Raw genomic sequence first — 5811 nt, forward strand, 5'->3', positions numbered from 1 at the left:
TCCTAGATCTACAGACCACCCGTGATCTGATGCTCGCCGCGGTCTCCTTCCCGTGCCTCCTTGAGGTCTGTGTGATGTAATCCCTGGAACCAGAACCTCAGCAGCAGAACCTTCCACCTGCTTCTCTCAGCATTAACTCCAACCAGCGGATGAAAGGACGGTTTTTCTGGTTCTGCAGGTTGTGAATACCTCCACAGGTGTGACCGCACAGAACGTCCCGACCCGTTTAGGCGCACAATGCAGACGGTGTCTCCGCTGAACGCTTTCACCGGAACAGCTGACTGGCAGTTTGTCTCGGTGAGTCAGAGGATTCTGGGAAGAGGCTGGGCAGCGATGAGGCTGCAGCGGCCATCGGCCTGGGATTTCAGAATAAAAGCTTGGTCACAGACCGCTGCAGATGTTTGGTGTCTCTGCTGCAGCTGCTGGGAGGTTAACGCTGACCCTCTGGGCTGGGGGAACCAATCAGAACCAGTTTCCCTCTGACTGGGTCAGATCTGAAACCAGATCAGTGGTTCTTCCAGACCTGCTGAGGTTCTGGTGGTAGCAGGTCATCATGATGGGCTGGATTCATGCAAACCTAGATCTCTTCTTCTCAGATTTCCTTCTGTGGTTTCAGAACCTCTTGGATAAACAGAAGCTGAAGCTGCTGAAGCTGGACCACCAGGCGTCTGTGTGACCAGCTCTGATGCTGTGACCAGAAGGTCTACAGAAACCAGAGGAGAACTGATCTCCAAGCATCAACAGCCACTGATCTTCACCCTGATGACAGCATGAAGCACGGCGGGGGCAGCATGGTGCAGGACCCACATAGATGGAGAACCCTCTGGACCATCGCAGAGATGAACTGACTTGGACTAAGGTGGACCTGAGGAGCAGCTGTGGTCGTTCTCCAGGTCCACTTCCTGGTCTGAACTTTGGACCTGGAAGGACCTGGAACCATCGTTCCTGCCTGAGGACCAGAGAAGGACCTTCATCCCCTCCCATCCAGACAGCCGGAGGAACCAACCGGACCTCGGCTCAATGATGCCAACAGCCAATGAAAACCCACCACAGGTCTGACTGCGCCGCCACGCAGAACACCAGGCTGCATGGCGGCCTGCGCTTACGTATGAAAGTGTGTGTGACACTATGACCTCACTATGACCTCACTATGACCCCACTATGACCTCACTATGACCTCACTATGACCCCACTATGACCTCACTACAACCTCACTATGACCCCACTACGACCTCGGACCCTGTTAGACCAAAACAATAAAATAATGAACCATTTATATGCTGATGTTAAACTTTACAGAAAATTATTATTATTTATTTATTTTCCTGAAACTCCATTAATTACTGATGATGATGATGATGATGATGATGATGATGATCCTCCTGCCCAGAGAAGGGTAGGCAGCCATATTTCCCAGCAGAGCTTCTTTGCTGGACAGCTGCACCAACAAGGAGGGAGCGAGGGGGGGGGGGTCTATTTTTATCTGCTTCAGCAGCGCCTCTGATTGGACAAGGCTTTCTGCAGACAGACCAATCAGGGGCGGGGTCAGAGGCTGCAGGAATCATTTCTCTGGGTCATTAATTCTATCGTAGAAACATCGGATTGGATCAAACTGTTACAGTTTGAATTAACACTGAAATAAGTCCAGTGGTTCTGGTTGATTCTGATTCTGGTTCTGATTCTGGTTCTGGTTCTGGTCGATTCTGATTCTGGTTCTGATTGATTCTGGTTCTGATTCTGGTTCCAGTTCTGGTTCTGGTTCCGGTCACCATCATCATTATCTTCATAATCAAAATCATCATCTTCATCATCATCCTCACCATCATCACCATCATCATCACCGCCAACTTTATCACTATCACCATCATCATCATCATCATCATCATCACCATCATTATCATCATCATCACTATCATCATCTTCATCACTATCATCATCTTCATCACCATCATCACTATCATCATCTTCATCACCATCATCATCTTCATCACCATCATCATCATCATCATCATCATCATCATCACTATCATCATCTTCATCACCATCATCATCTTCATCACCATCATCATCATCATCATCATCACTATCATCATCTTCATCACCATCATCATCATCATAATCTTCATAATCAAAATCATCATCTTCATCATCATCACCGCCATCTTTATCACTATCACCATCATCATCATCACTATCATCATCTTCATCACCATCATCATCATCATAATCTTCATAATCAAAATCATCATCTTCATCATCATCACCGCCATCTTTATCACTATCACCATCATCATCATCACCATCATCATCATCACCATCATCATCATCATCACCATCATCATCACCATCACTATCATCATCACCATCACTATCATCATCATCTTCATCACCTCCGTGTGTTTAAACAGCCTTTGTGTCTCATATTCCCGGCAGACGGAGCGGGTTCTGATCCGGGCCGATGGTTCTGACCCGGATCGCTCCATCAGAGCTACAGCATCATGGCCTACCTGCCGCTTCGCCGACCTGCTTCAGCTGCTAGCAGGAGTCTGGACAGGAAGAGTCCTCATGGCGCCATCCTGTCAGAGAAAACATCAGATTCATCATCAGTTTGAGTTTGTTCCTTTAGTCAGAAGAAAGGAGGGAGCGGAAAGTTTGGAAGCTGAAAGCTTCTAAATGTCTAAATTTAAACAGTCGATGATACGCAGTGTGAACAGGAAATAGTAGAGGAAGTGGGAAACGAAGGTGTGAAGTTTAGTTTCTGCAGTCAAGCAGGAAAGTCTTTTTCAGTTCTCCTATTTACACTTTTTCTTTTTTTTTATTCAAAATTTTTCTGAAAAAAATTCCAAAAGTAAACCGACCAATAATTCCTTTAAAATGGGTCGAATTTAGATTTAAAATCTTAAACATTAGGCGTCAGAAACACTGTCCAACATGGCAGATAGATGTAAAGCAAACAGAGAAGAACCACCTCTCTGTGGAGCCGACCGTCCTATAAACCAGGATCACGTTTCCTTACGAGGATTTATTTTACTGCAATTGGTTTAAAGAAAAAAAAAAATTATATTTACATTAGGGCTGGGAAATTAATGCAACATAATTGCAGATCAACAGAAAGCCATTTTAAAATCGCGCACTCTCTCTGTTTGAGTCGCATTATAATAAACAAGTATAAGACTAGATTGTCACTAAATGTTCTCCCAGTGAGTTATCACTAGCATGTTAGCACGTTTTCACACTAAGGTTACTGTGAAGTCCTGCAACAGAAGAGTGAATATCTAAAGGCTTAGGATTAGTTATTGGTTAAAAATAATTGCAATTATTGTTTATGTTCAGCCCTAATTTATATTCTAGGGATTATTTTTGTGATGAATCTGTAATGGATGAACAGAGTCGCTCTGCTCTGTCTGGCTGCAGCTGCTGCATCTTACTCACTGCCTGTGTTTTAGCGGAGGGAGGGGCTTATTAGCTCCCTGCTCGCCAAACGCGCTAAACTCAGAGCAATCGATCACATGGTCACCAACGTCTCCAACAAAACAGGAAATAGTCGAAACATTTAATGCTAGTTTATAAAAAAGTGGCTAAAAGGGTGAAAAGTTGCTAAATATAGCGGCTGAAATACGCCGGCGAGAATCCTGGAGGAGAATATAATCCGTAGAAATTTATTTTAAAACATTGAGCTTCGTAAACCTTGAGTCAGTCTTCATTCCAGTGGCTTCTAACCGCTGCCACTTATGTGAAAAAAGTAGAAATCCTTCCAGATCATGCATGAATAAATTCATCTGAATAGTCAAATGACCATCTCATTTAAAACCTTTGTCACAAATCATTCAGGAAAAGGTTTCTGGTGCGAATTCTGATGTTTATAAAGATTCGATTTCTGAGTCCCACAGGACAGACATTCAAAGGGTTTCTCACCAACCAGCCGCTAAAAAGGCGCAAAGCAGAGCATCTAATGTGACTCCTTCCATAAGGTCCATCTAGACACATTTTTCTAGAGTTAGGCAGTGACCCAAAGATGATCTAAGATCAATTAAACTTGTAACTATTAATTTAGACCATAACTACAAAGATCTAAACCTGCAACCAGGATCAACATAACATTAAGAAACTCTTAAAAATAAAAGTCTAAATGTTTCCCAGAGTAGAATCCGACAGGAGCAGAGTCACTAACGGAACTAAATGAGTTCTGTCTCCTTCAGAATAAAAGCTTTACTATATCATAGTTTACATTAAAACAAAAGCAGGTTCCTCATGACAAACGGATCTAAACAGAGGATTCAAAGTGTTTATTTCAGGTAAAAAAAAAATATAAACATAGGCTTAAAAATAAAAGTTTTCTACATTATTGGAACTAAATAGGACTAAACAAACACTTTCAAAATAAAAGCATGCTGATAGCAGCATGTTGCATTAATAAGGCAACTTAGTCAGCGATAAAAAATGAACTATGTAAAATAAAAGGTTTAAGGAAGTGTTTGGGACGCCTGGTTTAGGGTTGGCAGGTATGGGATGGATTCATGGCTGCTTAAGGCTAATGGAGATCAACCAGACGGAGAAGGCGATCCCATGGGCCTTTCAAAATAAAGCTTAATGATAAATCTTAATGATTGCTTAACTTCTTCCTGTTATTTTGATGCTCTTAGACGAGAAAAGAGAGAAAAGTTTCAGTCAGACCATCTAAACTCGGCGTGACGAAGCAACACAGAAAAAGTTCTGAACACGTGACGAGTCCGACGGGGAACTGGGCCCTCACATGTGCCGCACACACTATCTGATTTTTCCGTCCTTCTGCTCCGGTCTGCCAGGAGTGAGGCAAGGAAAAACTGTGACTCTGTTTTTCTTCTTCATGTCTGTCGGAGCGCACACACCGACACACAGACGGCCGGGCTGACTGCTGAGTTTCCATCCTGACTGTTTCCAGAGGGGAAAATAAAGCCGTCCAGCTGTGCAGCACCCAGAACCTTTTATTACACTTTTCCAAACAAACAGCTTCTCTGCGTGTTCCGAGTGGACCCAGGACATGCCGGTTCCGATCCGGCTCAGTGACGCTCAGCGTGTCACACAGTGTCTTTGATTATTGGTATTACTGGAGCCTGCAAGCTGCCAGCAACAGAGATAACAATTAGGCCTTTCAAAATAAAAGCCAGTTCGTTTCATAGGTCACACGACTAATAGAGCTCAGTGAAAACAAAGGTCAAAGACACTTCAAAATAAAAGACCAAAATGATATTCTAAATAAGCTTTGATACCCTTCAAAATAAAAGTCTGAACCTTCCATGTGTAGATTCCACATTAAGCTAAAAACCAAAAACAAAATAAAGCTTACGTCTATTTCTGAATAATCCTGGTTTACTGTTAGGTAAACCAGACCTTCAAAATAAAGTTTAAAGCAGATGCCTGCTAAGCATGAAGCAAACAGCGGATTTCTGACGTGCCGACGGACGGCCACCATCTAAATGCTCATTATTTTATAGCAGACGTGTTTATAAGCCATTAGCTGAAGCATTAAAAGCCTCTCTGACACATCCAGCCTTAAATGACGGCTTTGTTGACATTCAGACTCTGATGCTTTCTGTAGATTGTTTACAGCTGGTGCTTCTCTAAACAGAGCCGGGCCCTCTGGCCTGGCAGGGGGCCACTAATGTCACCTCCTCCATGTCTGATCTACAGGCCTTCTAAAGACGGCGACATTAAAAACCACTTTATGATTATTGATGATATCTATAAATAATCCAGGCCTTTAGGAATCTCCGTCTGTCATAATCCCACCGTTAGTCTGAGGCCTTCCTGCCATAAAACTAATCAGCAGGA

At 43.3% G+C, this 5811-nt stretch overlaps 1 protein-coding gene across 2 annotated transcripts in view; it reads right to left on the reverse strand.

Annotated features, from left to right (window-relative positions):
* The window catches only part of LOC107104343 (transcription factor HIVEP2-like), a 76233-nt gene that overhangs the window by 40707 nt on the left and 29715 nt on the right, over nt 1-5811 (reverse strand). For both annotated transcript variants that reach the window (XM_015404333.1, XM_015404332.1), the window contains exon 2: nt 2508-2576. The gene's annotated coding sequence lies outside the window, so the exon portion shown is untranslated. The remainder of the gene's footprint in view (nt 1-2507; nt 2577-5811) is intronic.

This window comes from Cyprinodon variegatus, unplaced genomic scaffold (genome assembly GCF_000732505.1).
Source record: "Cyprinodon variegatus isolate N-32 unplaced genomic scaffold, C_variegatus-1.0 Scaffold1701, whole genome shotgun sequence".
In the NCBI taxonomy this organism is placed as follows: domain Eukaryota; kingdom Metazoa; phylum Chordata; class Actinopteri; order Cyprinodontiformes; family Cyprinodontidae; genus Cyprinodon; species Cyprinodon variegatus.